Raw genomic sequence first — 16,735 nt, 5'->3', positions numbered from 1 at the left:
TCACAGTTGCAGGCTGGAAATTATCTTGATTTTACTGGTTTGCTGTCTTGCTTGTAAGAGCCAGAAATACAAGAAGAATATAGGATATAAGGAAAAAAAGTCTGAAGTAGCATATTTTACTGTTTTTTTTTAACATTGCCTTCTAAGAAATAACTTATATTTAGAAAACCTCAGTGTCTCAGGAACATCACTACATGTGATATATGAACTTTAATACAAGAAAATTGTGGGTTCTGCTATAATGCAGTCATTAGGTTATATTCAGATAGCATTGCTAAAGTGCTCAAAGGCTTCAAAGTCAGTGCCAATCATTTGATCCTGGAGTGAACTTAGTTGATAAACTGCTGTGTTCTTCATCTGTGGAAAGCGATACAGATTGCTGGCACTATTGATTTTAATGCTGAAAAGCAGAAATATAATCTCTCTAGGGAGTTTGCCCTTTTAAATATCAACCTAAAAATTAAAATTACACCTTTATTTAATATTAGTTTTTGAAGGGAAATGGAAAGTGGCATTTATTCCCCGTTTGAAGAGACCGTGTCATAGTTGGTATCATATTCAACAAGAGTGTTCTAAGTCTGTGAAGGGCTGCACAGACACAGCAAATTTCAAAACAAAGCCAACTGCTATGAGTTTATTTAGACATGCATCCATTTATGTGGGTGGAATTGCAGCTGGTACTTCTGAGACAGAAGAGAAGTTAGTAGCAAAAAGGTATAATAAGATGTTTGGTGTCTAAGAAAAAAGACAATAATATATCTTCATTCACTGTGGAGGCAGGAAGGAGGTAATTATGTTATAATTGTGTAATATTACGTATAGTTGAGATTATCCTAGGAGAAAGGGAAAAAGGACTATCTGGGAAGTATTGACTCCAATAATTGAGGAGAAGGATCAAAAAATTATGTACATATTGCTTTACACACAGGCAGCACTCATGATCTAGCTATTCTTGAGGCATCTTGGTTCTCGTAGAGAATGCTTTCGATGGTAAGCTTACTCAGGATAGTGAACTGCTTGAATTATAGAAAACATGGCTCTGGGAAGACGACTTTGAAGACTGATCATCTTCTGGTGCTAGGTATAACTGTTCAATGACTTTTGGTACAAGGGTAGGATAGTATGTGGCATCCAGGGTGTATGGTCACTAACAGTGCATTACAGTAAATTCCTGTCTGTTATTCAGGTGGCTCTTACAAAAATGCTACCTGTTTCCCTATAGGTGTGCTTTCAACAGGGGAGGATAGCGCTTCCAGGACCAGAAGTACTCAATATTATTTGTGTATTTATTCACATAACACTACGTAGTTTGTGCTTTTTAAATTATTAGATAGGGTGTAAACAATGGAAATGGCATCTGAAATTTAATATATTTTTCACCACAACAAAATGTTAATTTGTAAAGCCAGAGTGTAAATTATAGATATTTTTATTCCTGTTTTGTAGTAGCTTTTATCAATTCTGATTTCTTGGACAGTTGATGCAGCAAAGTGCTTCTTAATTGGAAAAGGTTCTAGACTGATCATAGTAATGTGATTTATACTTCTCTTCTTTCACAGAGCAATTCCTGTGAAGGATTAACATCTCTAGCAAGTTGTTATGCCTGCAGAGTTTAGGATATTCCTTACCCCTCAGTATTAATCCAATTAGTCTATCTGTAGCATAGATAGATAAATGAATAGCTGTATCCCATGTGCCCTGCTCCTGCTGTGCTGTGGGATGCAGTTCTGCAGCTTCATATGTAGACACAGCATGCCTGCATAAGGCATCCCTAATATTTGTTTCCTTTGTTCCATAGTTTTCCTAACCGTATTATGAAAATTTGTTATCTTACAGACTAGAATTCTAGGAGAAAGTTATTTCCAGACAGGCTATAACCTTGTAATTTGATTACTTATGGTGAATAAACCAAACCACACGTGTGGGGGGTGGGGTGGGGGTTAAGTTGCCTGTGGAATACCAGAGTGTGAAAGAAGAAGTAGGGATAAATGGCAAAGTCAGAGCCCAGGACGAGCTGTTTCACTTGGAGGCTGCTGCCTTCATGCGTGTGGGGGGCTCTCTCCGACTGCTGAAGGAGAGAGTTCAGCCCTCCGCAAAGGGCTCCACAAAGCAACGATAGTTGTGTGTTATCTGTCTTTCAGAATATTGTAGCCTTCTGGATGAAGCTTTTCATTATGTTTTAACAAATTTACTATAGGTGGTGGTAGTGTTAAGGGTTTAAGAACATTTCACTACAAAATGAAACAAAAAATTTGGGGATGAGATACTGTATTATAATGCACAAGGAGAAAAAGGTCTCACCTGTCTTTTAAATTAATTAATTGTTGTATCTTAACAAACAAAGATAACGCTGCAGTGTTTTTATTGTAATTAGAAGAAGCCTCTTGAATTTTCACTGTTGGGGAGAGCAAGCCCAGGTTTTTCAGAGTTAGCATAGTCAGTCCTGAGACACAATCACAGCAGAGGAAAGACCAGGAAGTTTAGCTGGTGGCTACCTGATGGCAGGAGAGGCATGTGAGCTGCTTTCTGGTCCCCACAACACACAGTGTGCTCTTTGAGATGGAAACACAGCCTGTGCTTCTGTCTCCTGAGACGAGGAGGTTTCAGGGTGCTGCTGGTGCCCACACTGTTTATTCTGGGAGGTTGGGACCGCTACCATTTCTTTTACTTCATAGTCACCAAATACTAAGGATACTAAAAGCCTGAGTAAACATTGACCACAAACAGTCAGTCTTACTTTTTTTTTTGTTTGTTTGTTTGGTCTCTCCATGTGTGGAGCAATGATCACCTGGTATTTTTTAAGGCTAGAATAAAAATCACATATAAATACAGTGGTTTTGTTCCTTGAAGCAATGTAGTTGTAAGATTTTTGCCTTCTGTTCTTTGTTCTGTGATTAATCACTCCCTAGGAATAGTTTCAAGATTTTTGGTCCTAATGCTTTCCATGGAAGCAACTGTCCATAAATCCATTCATTAATTGATTTATTTGTTTAAAATAAGAGCATGAGCATGGGCTTGGAAGTATCAAATCTTAGTGTGCTGACAGTCTTTCCATTAAAAAAAATAAGGACGGTGCCAGCACTCCAATCAAATTCTGAATATGAATATTCTCTAATATAAAGTATATATTTTAAGTTTTCTAACTGAATATTCCAGGCATGAAACAGTAGCACAAGGTATGCAGACAAGTTTCACATACAAAATCACGTTTGCTGTGTAGTGGAGTTTAAATACCAAATCTAGCAAATCAGAGTCCTGCTGTGGTTGCTGGTTGATATACAGGTGCTCTGAAGCCTTGCAGGAATACTAACAACATGGCTTTTTGCCTGCAAGTTGAGAAATTTTTATGTCAGGATTTGATTCCAGAGCTATAAAATGACTTCATCATAAATGCAGAAAGTAGTGGGATAAAGTAATGATTATATTTGCAAACCAATAATTTTCAGTGACAGTGTTTCTTTGATCTGTTAAAAAATCCATTATTTTCAGGACGGGTGTAATAAATTTCTAATAAAATATTGAAAATACTAATTAATTATGGTAATCAGTTTCTATAAAACTTATCTGATTGCATAGAAGTAGTTGCTGTAACGAGTTTTGCAGCTTGAAATGTAAATAATCCTTCCATATCAGAGTGGAAAAAAAGCCCACAGAAACACCCTTTTTGATTACATAGCCTCAAAAGAGGATTATGGAGCTATAATATATTCTGGTACACAGAATTCAGAACTGTGAAAGCATTCTGTGTGGATATCTTATATTTCTTCATGGCTTGACTACTTTCTGTGAGGGATTTAATGACCTTTTGTTATGTGGATCCCTGTGTTTTTATCACACTTGTTTTATTTTTGTTATTCCTGCTTCTGTGCTAATAGTTGTAGGCTCCCTAATAACCATCAGCTGAAAATATCTCAGTTGCATCCACCATACAAAATTTCCAGAATAACATTTTCTTTCCCTGCTTACACAGTTGGGGTGCCACGCGGGCAGGTGTGCAGGCACAAGTGGGCATACACATTAGCTACCAGCACATTGCACCTCGCTTAGAGGTGGGTCACACCAAGTTAGTTCCTGGCTGTAGTAAGCGAATGTTTGCACTAAAAATTGCAGATAAATGAACTTGTAATTGATCTTTCTTAATGTCATCATACTGCAATTCATTCTATGTGATGGTTTTTGAGAGTATATACTTGTCTTGAAAAACGTGGTGGGAGAACATAAAGTAGAAATTACTATGCTGTATACCACATTGACCAAATTGGAACAAGCCCACTTCTGAGAAGTCTGACACGGTTGTATTATCTCAGATACACAATGGAGTGTGTTTTGTAAGTGTATCAGTTCAACAGGGTTTTTAATTTTCCTCTGACACTTTTAAACAAAAGCTAGGATAACCACAGGACAGAGAAGGGGAGCTGGTCATAGTTCTACTCGTATTATCAATGTATGGCTTCTTCGTTACGGGTCAGCAAAAAAGCTAACCTCCATGTGGTATAGCTCCCTTAGACGTAGAAGTGGGCATTTTAATTCTTTCTTCTCTCTGGTGCTACAGAGCAATTTTGAATAGGCCTGAGGATAGGAAATTATCAACAATTACAGTTCTGAGTGCCTATCGTGTAAGTGGAGTACAGAAACAAGTAGAGACAGTAATTCCTGAAGCTTACTCTTCAGAGGTTTCCCTTATTACAACTTGTAAAATCTAACAATTATTTTAGGTTTTAATATTTCCATCCTTGTTTCTACTGGCAATAGAAGATGCTTAAAAAAATACAGTTAAAGACTTAAAGACACTTAAAAAAACGTAGTTCAAACACGGTTAGCATTTAGTTTTGGTTCTGGAAGTCCTGGAAGAATTTGGCCTCTATAAGCATTTGACGGCTTATGAAGCTCCTTAAATGTAAATAATAGTTTGTTCGTACAATTCATTTTGGCAATGTTTTAAATAGGTGAGGCAGCAATATATATCAGTGAGTATTGGTGAAAAGAGCATCAACAACAAAAAGATCAATGCATTGCTTAAGATACAAAATAAAGTGAAGTTACAGGGTTGTATACGTGAGCTGCTACTACTTTTGGTCTCCTGTACATTTGGAAGACTGTTTTATGAGAATACCCCAAAGTATGTCTGAAACTGAGCTTACTGGGATGCAGTACCACATTAACTCTGACATTTGTTGGGTTTGGTTATTATGCTTGACCTCCTGCTAAAATGAAACAGATGTGTTGTAGCAACAGAGCACCAAAAACAGCCCACATAAGTTAATGATGCTTTAGCTAGATTGTCCATCCTTTTATTCAGCTAATTCTCTGTTCTGATTTTTCTGTCACCTTTTTAATTATGAAGCCAATGAAAACAGAGAGTCGTCTTTTATCAACAGCTTTGAGACAGATAAAACACCAAGACAGAAATATTTTGTTGGTCAAGGTTTCTTTCAGAGTTGTTAGCATTCCACAGAAAAGCAGAGATTAAAGTATGTGGCACAGCCATGTAGTGTGTTGTCTTGAATCAGACTCATGGTCTCACTCAGTTTTTGAACTGAACGTTGCTTACTTGCATTGGCAGTGTTCCGTATGGCTAATACATGAGCCAATTCACAGATCTTTCTTCCTTTATTACTATTACTTTGCTAGAAATAATGTGCCTGCACATCCTTAGTACTTGGTACTATTCTGTTTCTCTTTCAACCCTAGACAAGAAAAACAAGATGAAATCACAATTTAATATTAATAGACTGGAATACTTGGGATGGTAAAATGATTCATTAGTTTTATCTTGGAAAATTGAGATGTTTATTCATTAGTCACAACTTTATGAATCAATTGTTTAATGGGAAATTAATCTAATATTTTTTTTTCTATTTGGAAGAGTAATTGTTTGACATTCATTTCTCTTGATTAAAATCCAGCTCTTCTAAATATGAGAAAAGGTACAAGAGAAACTTGAATTATTTCACAGCAGCAACTAGTTGCACTAGAAGCAACTACATCTTTTGTATGTGCATGCTTAGTCATGTATAGAGAAAGGACAGAGTATTTTCACACGTGCACCCAAAAGTAGAACCTAGTTGTATTGAAGAATAGAACTGAATGAAGAGTTTACTCAGGCTATGTAAAAGAGCTTTCAGTTTTTTGGCTAAAAAACATACACAGAAAATCAGTCGTATCCAGAATCCTTTTCATAGTCTTGCTGTGAGAACCTGATGTTATTTAAAGTCATGAATTGACTTAGTACTGAGTATTCTTCAGCTTAGCCCCCCCCACATACAACTTGACCTGATTGTTAAAATGGATCAGAGGACCTCATTTCTCTAATTCTAGGCTGCTTTCTGCACTGATTTTTCTAAATAAAAGCATACGAAGGTCAGCTTACCCTGTATTATATCCAATCGTGGTAAGTCCCTGCGATAGTGCCTTCCCCTATACTTCCCCACAGCCCAGGTGTTTTCAACTCCATATCCTATATGCATCCAGCTATGTCATAACCCTCAATGGAATATTTTTTCCATACCTGTCCTGTTGGTTTTCAATCTCAGTGTGCAAAGTAATCCCTACAGTGAGGGTAGAGATGTATTATGGCTTGCCACGATGCTTCACAGCAGAGGGACTCTATGTTACCAGTTGCTGAAGGTATGACTTAATTAACAACTACAGATTGTGGTAAAATTAGCTTTGTATCTATTACCAGCAAGCACAGCTATAGCTGGGATTTGATCAGATTTTAGGTATGCTCATGAGGGAAATTAAGATGCTGGTGCTGTTCCTTAGTATTGTGAGTCAGGAGTCAGGACTTTTTTTTTTTTTTTTTTTTTTTTTTTCTTTTCATTCTGTCCTCTCTCCCCACCCCACCCCACCCTTTGGTTCCGTACACATGTCCATCACTCTTCACAGGCACCTAAGAGCTGTGCACAAATAGCTCTCCAGTAAGGGGTTTCATCACACCATCCGTAGCCTTCAGACTGCTTTGGTCTGCCTTACGTTAGCACAGAGTAGGGTTAAACACATTACAAGATCAGCCCTCCTCTGTCCCTTGCCTAGGAGCAATTTGTCTGGGGGCTTCCAGGCCTCCCACTGATTGTGCAGGGCGTATTTGTGACTTGCGACATGCTGCAGGAAGATCCATCTCCTTTTGTTTGTTCGTTTGATTACCCTAAGTGGATAGTTCATTCCTAGCAACTTTTTCCTGCCCTATCATGATTTCTTTTTGAGGATAAAGTGCCCTTTTTTATTTGGTTGTTCCTTGCACAGGAAACTTTTTCATATTTTGATAGCCCTTGTTACCCTTCTTTGGATTTTCTCCCTTTCTTAAAAATTCCGGTGTACCTTTTGTTTTCTTGAGCACTGCTGAGCGTTAAACTGATATTCCAGAGCCACAGATCATAATTCAGAGATGATCTCTCTCTAGCCACTTCATGCCCATCCACTCAGCCTTGTAATGTTCTGCAATTCTTAACAGTCAACCTTTGCCTTCTGTATCCCAAATAACATGGTACCATCGGCAAACCATCAACCAGCCAGCTCTTCTCAAGCAGAAAACATTTATTCTGATGTACGCCACTTCTAGACTTTCTGCTATTTCTAATTATATCCCTAGCACAGACATCAACATCTGTGGGTCTCCCAATCTGTCATGTATTTTTTCCCCATTGAAATCACATTTATCATTCTTCAGTCCTCAGATGCCAAGGCTGTTTTAAGCATGACATTATATCCTGCAAGTAGTATTTAGCTATTGCAGCCCCAAGGTCCTTTAGGATTCTGAGGCAGACAACATCTGGTCATTGCCTCTGTTATTCCCCACCCCCACCCCCTTCTTTGGCATGATGTTTTCTTCCATGTCCATCTTTTTCTTAGTTTATACTCCAACTTACTGGAGTACTTATCTGTTTGGGGGTTTATGGTGGTGGAGGAGGTGTTTTGGGGGTTTGTGTGTGTGGGTTTTGGTTTTTGGTTTTTGTTTTTGTTTTTTTTTCCAAACAGAAAGCTGCCTTCTGGTGAGTCACGTCTTTACTGAATAGTCCTATAGGTGGGTTATTCCTATGAATGGAATTTCATGCTTAGCTTATGCTGGACAAGTGTGTGGTGCTCACTTAGGAGAAGCAGTGCTGTATTTAAAATCCTTCAGTTAAAACTGTCATCTGTTTTTATTGATCATATATAAAAACTTTACTGACTTATTTTTTTACGAGCATTTGTATCTTCTAGAGGCCTTTAAAGCTGTGTGTGGTGTATTAGTACCAGAGATTATACACTTGATGCTGCAGTTCTGGGTTCCTTGTATATTAGGTTTTGGTAGGTGGTAGGTGTTGAAACTTTTTCCCCAACAGAAAAAATGGTGTATTCAAATTTTGTCTTCGCTGGTGCTAAAGAAAAACAACCTGAACAATGTTTTCACAGTGAAAACATGATGTCAAGCCTTTAACTTTATTTGGATAGCTTTGGGGAGGATAGAAGGCAATCATAAATGTTAAAATACCTAATCTTGGATGTATTTCTTTTTGATGGTGTTTATTTTTCGCCTGATTTAGAGGGGAAAAAACTTTTCCTATTTTGAGACCAAAGAAGAGGAGACAGCTTTAAGCATTTAAAGTGTTTATGATAGTTTTTGAAAAACTGCAAATTTCTGCTGGATTCAAAGCTTATTTACTTCCATGGGAGTTTATATCAAAGGATTTAGATTCAAATTTTCATTACAAAGTTTGAAAGGTTCGCAGAGTGAAACAGGTAAAATAGTACCAACAAGGATAACCAGGAGGTACTCTAAAGGCTATATGAATAAATATTTATATTTTAGCTATTATTTAAATATAATAACTTTTAAACATAAAAGGTACATTTATAGGTAGGACTAAGTAGACTATATTTTTGACAATATTTTAGACTTCTAATTTAACATCTTAGTTATATTGCTGAGGCAAATTTACTAATACAGAGGTCTGAATTACCCAAACATCAGAATATTTTCTGTAATGTGTGATATATTGTAAGCAAAGTCTACTTATTCTAAATATGGATATGAATTGCTTTTTACTTAGCAAAAACCAAATAGAATTATATTAGCTTGTTTTAGAACTCAAAAAGCTTGATACTCATTTTCAGTCCTACGTCATAAAGGACTATGTATGACATTCTAGTAAGAATAAAGTAAATGTATATAGTATAACTTAAAAGCAAGTAATATAAAGCATTTCCTGTACCCTTGATTCTCTTATTATTGCTGTACAAAAAAAATCTCAGAAGCAAGCTAGCAAAACAGATAAAAGAGAAAATGAGGGGTCTGATAGGCTAAAACGATTATTATTATTATTATTATTATTATTATTATTATTATTATTATTATTATTATTATTATTATTATTATTATTATTATTATTATTTTAATATATTATCATAATTATTAAAGAAAGATTTACCAGTTGTTCTTGTAAAATCTTTTGGAACTTGTATTTTAGCAAAATGAAACATTTTGCAGAATTAATTATGGCCTGATAGTATGTAGCCCTTTTTGCTGACCTAAAAGTTTTCTAAACTTTCAAACCCACATTTAAACTATTTTTGACTCCGTAAATCTACAAGGATAGTTGTATCACAGAGAAATTTTCTCTCTATGCACATGTCTAAACCAGCCACTCTTGTCCGAAAGAGCATCTTTGCTCAACAGCTGCATAAACATTTGGGATACTCTTGTTATCAAAGGAATTCTCCAAGTGTGCATGTTTTTAAAACACATCATTATGCTTGGACTGATAACCTGGGAAGAGAATTCTGAATACTGTATAATACACAATCTTAATCACCTGCCATGGCATGTCAGCCACTTACTTGTTTACTAAAGCAGCATCTAAATGAAAAGATAAGATGGTTACTGTAGTTACAAATGATAAAACATGGGGAAAGCACTTTTTTTCAAACTAGCCCATAGGCTAGAGAGGCATTATAAACTGGTGAGTATTCCCTGGATATTTGTTAGGGATGACAGTAGCAAGGATTGTGTTACTTAATATTTCTCTAACTTTTGTTTTAACATAGTATTGGGGAAAAGATATAATTCTGAAATTAATTTCTTCTGCAGTCCCTTCCTATGATTTACCATTCCAATTCTGTCTTTAAAGAGGAGTAAATCCCTTCTTTCTGTTTGCCCTGTAATTTTGTGTGAAAAAATTTTTTACTTTTGAAATGTGAGTAAGTTTATGCTGTTAGAATTCATTGACTCAATAAATGCTGCCTCTCAACCATATCCTCTTTGGAGACCCTGGGCATGGCCTTGCCATTTTACTGCCACCTTACCATCTCAGACCCATCTGGGAATCAACTGAACAAATTCTCGACTTTATTAAATCTGTTTGTGTTTGTTACTCAGTGGAAGACTAATATAAAATGGCAGATCTGGCTGCCTGAGGATTGCTGCTGAGGGAAGGAGAGCATCCAATTGAAGGAGGGACAACATCCAATTAACTGGTGAAATTTCTGAGCAGAGCTGAACAAATGATTCCCAAAGAAACCCAGAAGTACACAAAGCTCACCTGAAATGGAGTTCAGCAAAGTTGAAGGGCACATTAATGACCCAGTTTCCAGTGAAGACAGGCCACATACACCTGAAATTATACAATGTCATACCTGGCTAGATTTCAGGTCAAGGCAGATGGTAGCAGGACTTTGACTGAAGCTTTCTGGATGTGACTTAGGCAATTTTGGCTAAAAGACAAAGCTATAAAAAAATAATTGAAGGTGTCTCAAATTCAGCAAATAATGTGTGAGTGTTCCAACTTTATAGCTCTGTACATATGTCTTGGTCAAAACTGAATCTAGTCCTGTCCCTCCGTCCTGTGTGATTTGAAGACATTCCTTGTAGACTTTGAACTCTGTGTATTGAACCTCTTTCCAGTTTTGAGTAAATCTAAATTTTTAAAACTTTTGAGATTTTTAGGCAAATGGAGTCAACAACAGCTACTGTGGCTTCACTTCATAGAAGTTCACCACTGAAAACCGTAACAAAAGCCTTGAAAAGCCGTGGTTAAGCTCTTAGGCTTCTAGTATCTGGCCTTTTTGTGACTAGGTGTGCGAACATGAGGTTGATTAGCATGATTGTTTTGTCTCTGGCAGTTATCACACACATTCAATTGTTTTGCTACTGGTGGAAGGATTGTCTGTATTACATGCTAAGGTAGCTCTAAATCAGCTTTCACACCAAAGTTATTCTTGGTCTAATTTGCTGCCTTGTTAGAGTAATAGCTTTGCAGCAGGGTTGAAATGGGGTTTAAGGCTGTGGGCTACCAAGCCAAATACCCTGGAATCCGTACCCTTTCTAAGAAAAGAAGCTACAACTGTAGCTATTTTGTTTGGATTTTCACCTTAAACACTGATACTCTGATACTCTTGACAGGCCAGCAATACTCATAGCTGTGTTGGCGCTCAGGTGGGATGAGGGGTATTTGTGTCCCTCTCATGAAAGAGGAACCTTTCATCATTCTACCTGCAAGAACTTTAAATACCTATGGAGTCCTGGTATCTCCGTAGGAAATTAAAAAATTCTTGCTTTCACAAGTGGAGTTCCGTATTGTGAACAGACAACCCTGGGGCTTTGTGGTATATGACAGCCTCCTAACATTGCAAAGACAGTTGATATTTTTCTGTACAAGGGAAAAGCCAGCTCAAGAAAGTTAGTTTTCCTGGGTTAGAAAGACTAGGAAAATGATGGGGAAAAAATTTATTCCTTCTCATCAAATAAATACTTTGTCATGACAGAACTGTCATTTCAGAAGCTTAGATTGCTTCTCATATGAGTTTTTGCTTGTTATAGATGCACAATTTTATTTTTCTCACCAGGAGATAGATTATTGTTTGATGTATAATTGGATATATTAAAAACTTGTTTTAAAGATGGCATATGAGTTTTTAAAAAAATGTATGGGAGAGATGCTAACTAAAGATCCTACCATAATGTTCTCTCAATTATAGCAGTTCATTTTTAATGGATTCATCATCCTCGACACTTGATTACATCAAATTTTCATTGGAAATATACAGAGTGGATTCCCACTCACTGTCTTTTTTCCTTGACTTTATCATGAATGGGCTTGAAGAAAAGTGTGTTTGCAAGTTGCTATGAAGGTGGTGAACTTCAGAGCTCTTCAGACATAATCAACAAATTAGTCATACTGTACCAAGTCAAGAGACCAATCTTCAGTGTTAGGACCAGTGTTACTCGGTATGTTTTCATTCCTCTTCTTACAGGTGAGCACTTGGTAAATAAAAAACGTCTCCAGTAATTGTGTCAGTCTCATGAAGAACCTAAAATTAGCAGAATAAAATGTAGAAATTGAGCTGGAATTCAGTAGGAACTTAATAGGTGGAAGAATTGTATGGGTTTGGGCAGTTGGCTTTCCTGGGTGATACTCTGCCTCTGTGAACAAAGGGATCAGCTGTGTGGCAGGGTTGCTGTGGCTTCTGTAATGCGAGACCCTGCTGGGGCTATACATCTGTCATGGTTTTAAAATAACACTGCTGAGCATGCTCGAAGTATGCAATATATTCTGTGTGTGCCACAGCTCATAAAACTGACAGCAGCAGCAAGGGTGGAAATGACATTTAATTCAAACTCTTGGACATTGCCAATTCTTGAAACTTTTGTGTTGAAAACTCTTCTGCTTCAGCCGTGAAGTTGAACAGAGGAATTAGCAAAATTATACAAATCATACTATACATACTGCCATAATTCTTGGATGATTTCCAGTAGGAAATCTAGAAGTAAAAACTCAAACACCTTTCAAAGTGTTTGCACATGCTTTTTTGCAAATCTTTGCCACTTATTATTCAGGAAGTGACAGTGATTATTTTCTTGTAAGGAAACCCTAGTTAGCTTTTAAAAGACTTTGCAAACCCAGATTGCTTTTTCTCAAGCCCAGACGTGGAAGATACATTCTAAGAGAGTGTGTGTGTGTGTATCACAGTGAAAAATCAAATGTGCCCAATATGGCCTTCTAGGTCAGCAAAATAACTGGGATAGTAACAGGGCACGCTGATGTACATAAAACCATGCAGTTTGACAGATTTAACCAGTTGTCATGTTCTGACCTCCTCCACGGAGGATATGAGATGTACAGATATAAATTGAAATGTCATAACAATTATGGAATTATTTAAAATATATATGCATGACACGTCCATGTTGCTATTGAATAATAGTTTTCAATGTTATGTTGTTCTGTGATTTTTTGGAAGACATCTGCCAAAAGAAATCATCTTTTCAGTTTTGTCAATAAGGCTCTCATTTTTCTTTCTGATATTACTGTTCTCTTTTTTTTATAGTTAAAGAGCATGGAACTGTAACAGGTCTATAACCATCCTTATTACATGTGATTGATGCAAGACCAATACAATATCAAAAAGCCCTGAAAAAATTTCATGCTGTAACTAGGATTTTATGCTATAGCAAGGTTAAATAAATCTGGGATTGATTTGCTCTTTTTCTTTTTGTCTGATTGGTATCCTCAGAGAGAAACATGAGACATTTTATTTCTGAGCAATATCTTTCTATTTACATCTGCTCAACTCATTAGCACAGTGGAAAACCAAGAGCTTGTAGTACAAGCTGATGAAATAATTGCTACAAGCTGAATGTTTAGACACATTGTACAAGCTGAATATACAAAACTCACCCATTAGGATCCCTTGTGCCCCCACTTTGTCATTCACTCCCAGTTAGGAATTTTCTGTAGAACAAAGAAACAAAAATCCCTCAAGAACAAATGCTTCAAGGTATTGAGAGTATTTAGATGGCAAGCATCCCTTGCTTCAATGGAAGTAATGTCAGAAAGTTCACACATTTGTTCAGGCTGATGGTGTTTTTATCTTTTTTTATCTTTGAGGTGTTTTGATTTTTCCCCCACTATTGTTCTTATCACAACCACAATGTATTTTATTTTTTTAATGTGTTTGCATTACATGAAATCATTTTTCTATGGCACAGAGTTGGTTTCTTCTTATACATTTACATATAATTCATAAAGGTCAACAAGCTTTAATGGGCTTTTGGAATCTATTGGAAAAGTCCATGTTTCTTGTAAGTGTGTGGTAGGTCCACACCAGTGTGGAATCTGGAAGAGTGCTATTCTGCAGCATTCTCTGTCGTCCCTGAGTAGCTTACTATAAGCCACAAGCCTGTTTTAAACTGTAGCAGTCTGCAATAGCTCCTAACTGATGCTCTGGCTTAGTAATCAGGGTCCGTAACTGCATCTTTCATGATTGTCACAGGATTTTCTTGCTGAAAATTTTGAAGTGGTTTCACAGAATGTCTTGTGTTTAACGGAGATGAGGGTCTAGCCACACTGAAAACTCCTGAACTTCTGCAAAAAATTGGTATTCAGCATCCCTTGCAAGGAGGACTTGGCATATACTGGGCTCTGTATGGAATCCTACCAGCAATTTTCTTAGCTATTTCTTCTTCAGTCAGTCTTATTTTTGATGGTATAACTTCTTTTATTCTTTTAAATTATAACAGTAACAATTTGGGATGAACCAGTGATAGGTGTGATTCTACATATTTATCCTCTGGGTTGGTGGAAGATGAAATATTCAATACCATTTTGCAATTATGCTGCTGTCGAGTTTAGGTTTTATATGGTGAGAAGCAATCTAATATTTCAATAGGAAAAGTGTGTACTAGTGTTAAATTGGTGGAGGGGATCATTCTGATGAAATAAAATCCCTAAAAAAGTCTGTGTAAACCTAATTCATCCTCTTGAATAGCTGTTGCAATGTACCAATGAATTTAGGAAGCAGCCTTGAGCTTTCAAGAGGAAATGAAGGGAAGTTTGTTCTTTGCCCAGAACAACTCCAGAATAATGTTGATCACCATCTTGATGAAGCAGTTAAGCAAACTTTAAGTTTCAGATATGGTTTTCATACAGCAATGTTCCCAGACTCTGTGGCTTCCAACAGGGCCTCACAGAAGATGCCAGATGTGGGTGCTTGCCAAAATAGCGTGTAAAGGACAATGTTTGCCTGCTTCTCTTGCTGTTTGTTGAAGGTACCTGGCACCAAACTCTTGTTTTACAGGACAGCTGGATTGCTGTCGTGTTTTGCTGTGGACGTGACTCTGGATAGCCAAAGGTTATCTCGTGCATGAATCTCTCATGACAAAAGCACTCCTACTTTTACATTAAAAGGCAAATTAAAGGCAGAACTTAGTGAGTTTGGAAAGAAGGATTTTTTCCAGTCAGCAAAATGCCTGGAAATAAATGGATTGATTAATTAAAATCAGTATGTCTACTCATGGAGTAAGGTACTTGAGCATGATATATATGAGGAGTTATTGCACCGGACTTTTTGATCCCTTGCCTTGAGAATTAAATGTAGAAGTCTCATTCTGAGTCTCAAGGTTGAATACAAATCCTCGTGAGCCTGCCTCTGTTAAATTGTGTCCTGTCACTTTCCCCCAGCATTCAAAACTTCCAGCGAGGCCAAACTCACAAATCCCCTCCCTTAACCTCCTGTTTTTGTGCTGTCGCTACATGTGGAGTTAACCCCCATGAAAATTTACTAATGTGAGTCTTTTCCCAGTCTTCCTATAAATCTCTCTCTGTTACAGTCCCATATAAAATTTGTTGATGAAAGATTAAGTGTGCAGTACTCTCATGCTGGTTAACCATCATAGAAATAATTATTTGTAACTGTTCCCTTTTGTGGCAAAATACTTATTATACATGATCCATTGGAGAGATAATATGAATTGTTTTACCAAAGAGTAGCTATTTATTTAGGACTATGTCTTTTATTTGGAGGTTTGTTGTAAAAGTGTCAGGAAATCTATTTATATCAAGGAAGTATTTATAAACATTCATTTTGCAACAATTCTTATGGAATGTTTCCAAGTGATTATTGGATGTTTCCAGACAAAAACATTTTTCTTTCCCAATAAAGAGACATAGCCAACACAATTGTGAACCATTCAAATTAAGACATAGCAAGAAATGTAGTACTGATGATACTCATGAAGGAAATTGTATGAAAAAATAAGGAGAAGGACAAATTGTCTTTCTAAAACAGGAAATGAGACATATATTTTTAGGACAACCTTTTTTTATGGCTTCATCTGGGAGAAGTAGTTTACAGTGTAGGGCAGTAGGAATAAGGATTCTGAATTGATTCATAGGCAGATGGGTGCAATCAATCAAAGAATCAATGCAAGGGAATGGGAAGTGACATGTGGAAGAACAGAGTTTACCCAGCAGAAATTAATGAAAGAAATTGCCACTTGATGCGCTCAACACAGAGCGTTGCTGACTGAGAGCTGAAAGGGTGTCACAGGAAAAACCCTCAGAGAAATCAATCTTATTGGCCAGTCGGGTGAGGAAAGGTCTCCCTCAGTGGCTCCCTGGAGCAGCTAATCCTGCTGCTGGGTGGCTGTCCCTTGAACCTCTGGGGGTTTTTTGTTTTTTCTTTTTAGGAGGTGGGTGGGTGTCCTTCTTGAGGTTTTTTACCTTTTCATGTCAGTGTTTGCCTTTCAAATTTTACAGCTGCTAACTATGCCTACATCAGCAGTAAGAACCATTTGTCCCATGACTGTTTTGGACTGTGGGGAAAGAGGAAAAAATGCCTTCCAGGTGTTCCTCCTGACCGCCCAAACCAGTGATTAAGTGGCACAACTTCTCTGTGGGTGAATTTCAACAGCAGACAGAAAATGTGCCTGCCCCCCTAAAATACTAATTTATTCGTGTGGGAATAGGAGATAGGTCCC

General features: G+C 37.1%; 1 protein-coding gene across 2 annotated transcripts in view; it reads left to right on the top strand.

Annotated features, from left to right (window-relative positions):
• The window catches only part of CCSER1 (coiled-coil serine rich protein 1), a 708,879-nt gene that overhangs the window by 585,666 nt on the left and 106,478 nt on the right, over positions 1 to 16,735 (top strand). The window lies entirely within an intron of this gene.

Source organism: Falco naumanni, chromosome 1 (assembly GCF_017639655.2).
Source record: "Falco naumanni isolate bFalNau1 chromosome 1, bFalNau1.pat, whole genome shotgun sequence".
Classification (NCBI taxonomy): domain Eukaryota; kingdom Metazoa; phylum Chordata; class Aves; order Falconiformes; family Falconidae; genus Falco; species Falco naumanni.
Note: the sequence above shows the minus strand (reverse complement) of the source record. Positions and strands in the feature narration are given on the sequence as shown.